We start from the raw sequence: 2,412 nt of genomic DNA, 5'->3' as shown, positions 1-2,412 counted from the left end.
GCATTTTTCATCCCTAAAATTTTGAAAATGTTTTAGTTTATATCCTTCAGTCAGCTTTCATTAAATTTTATAGGGTATCCTAACAAAATGCTAAGATGCTATGTATTTAATGTGCAATTGTGTAATGGTCCAATAATAAAATACGGAAAATATAATAATGGCTAAAACACATGATGAATCACTCAAAAAGTAATGTGTCAAACCGCTAACATAAACCATCTCACCTTCCCCTTAATTGTACCCAAACAACCCCATAGGCCCAACGGGGTTAGGCCTAATGTACTTTACATGTCCTGCATACATAGGACTTATGCTTTTATATTAAGGCTGTTAGGTTCTAAATATGTAGATATAAATGTTTAAGTTCTAAATGAGTTGTTTGTTGACAAACAGTGTACATAAACAGTATGCATGATTTGTTGAAAGAAAATAATAAAGAAGGTATCCATATGCAAGTTAGAAGAAGAATTAATGTCTATTTTGATTGGAGAGAGGCAAGAATCAACAGAAGGTATCTTCATTCGTGATTCACAAAAAAAAAAAAAAAAAAAAAAAAAAATCATGGTAAGAAAATGTCGGTGAAAATAGCCAAATACTAGCATTTAAAATGTCAGTGAAAAGTCAATGTCAGCATTTAAAATGATTCTAAAATGAAAACCTTTGCCTTTTTAAATTTCTCAATTTTAAAAATTGAAAAAATATTTTAAAAAATTATGAACAGATTTTCTATCACTCTCTTTCTAATTTCAAATGACCTAACCCTCTCTAATCTCAAACTTCCTCCTCCTCTCTAATATCAAACTTCCTCCCTCTCACTCTTCAACATCTCTTCACCCTAGTTCAGTAGCTCCCATGGCCAATCCCAATGTTCATTTCCTTCATTTGTTGCCGCCACCACAACTATCAAGTTGGTAAGATCCTCCAAGGCAATGGGTTCCACAACTCAACCCTATAGCTTCACTTCATGAGGAGGAAGAATGTGTTATAGGTAGTGGGATCGGCAAGGTTCACAGGTGGTGGGTCGGTTTTTTGGTTGTGTATTGTGTGTGGTGTGGGTTTCCAAGTAGATCTAAAGGCCCACATTTTCCTCTCCTTATCACTTTCTCATCTCACTCTCTCTATCTTGGGATTGAATTCTAGACGATCTGAAGTCGATCTTGGGTTTATTTTATTTCTTTTGGATTTTTGAAAATTTTGAAAAACTCCTTTGCCATATGTGTTAAGAAGGGATATTCTGGGTTTGTGAATGGGAATTTTTTGGGTTTGTGAAAAGGGGATTTTCCTGATTACCAATTAGGAGAATAAAATGTTTAGATCTTGAGATTGACATTTGTTTGGTTGCCAAGAAAGTGCTTAATTAAATGTTATTTTATTTAATTGTTATTGATCTGAGTTTTGATGTGTTTGGCTTTAAAGAAAGTACAAGAAAGACAGACCAAAGAAAAGAAAAAATGATTAATTTTCTAAGAACATGAAGAACATAAATATGAACAGTCATGTTCTAGGAAAGAATACAAAAAATATACATGAATATGTTATTCTGAAAAAGAAAAGAAAAGAAAAGAAAAGAATATTTTATTTTATTTTATTTTAAAAATCATAGGTTTAGAATTTTTTTAATTGTTTTTCTAACATTGTTTTTTTTTTTTAATATTTAAAATACTAACGTGACATTATTTAAATGTTGATTAAAAATTTTTATTATTATTTTAATGTTTTTGTAGACGCTCAGTGTGCCAATAGGCATTCTGTTTATCGTATACGATATTTCTATTTGTCCCAAAATGGAAATAGGGTCACATTTACGTCAAGAAAGAAGCCACCAAATTCTCTCTTTACTTTCTCCACTCTCTACATCACTTCATCTCCTTTCTCTGATCATCTCTCTCTCCAAACAAACCAAACCTGAGTTATCAGACTATCAGAGGGCATCAAAACAGAAGGAACAATGGATGTGAGTGTTGTGCTTGGGATTTTATCATTTTTGGCAAGAGTGGTCCAATTGGGTTCCTCGCAAGAGAAGGGGGAGTTTAAGGATAAGGATAGTAATCTCATATCCACCTTGCACAGCAGTATTTTCTTGGCTTCCCCTGAGAGAATAGAGATCTCTCACTCCTTTTTGGTCTCCTCAAGCACAGATCTTCTCCATCCAGCAAGCTCTGATCTTGGTGCCGACTCAGCCCTGCATGACAAATTATCAAATAAAAAATTGGATGAGAAAGGGGAGAGAGTCGTAAAGGGCACTATGAGGGAGAGAAAAGGTCCATAAGGCAGAGAGAGATTTGAAGGCCACCACCATGTCAGACCATCACCTACCTTCAGCCCAGCCTCCCGCCACCATTATATACTGCCTGAAACACTACCGGTAGAGGTATTATTAAACAACAAAAAATGATATTAAATATGATTTAG

The sequence above is a fragment of the Quercus robur genome, chromosome 4 (assembly GCF_932294415.1).
Source record: "Quercus robur chromosome 4, dhQueRobu3.1, whole genome shotgun sequence".
Lineage (NCBI taxonomy): Eukaryota > Viridiplantae > Streptophyta > Magnoliopsida > Fagales > Fagaceae > Quercus > Quercus robur.
This window is presented reverse-complemented; position numbering follows the sequence as displayed.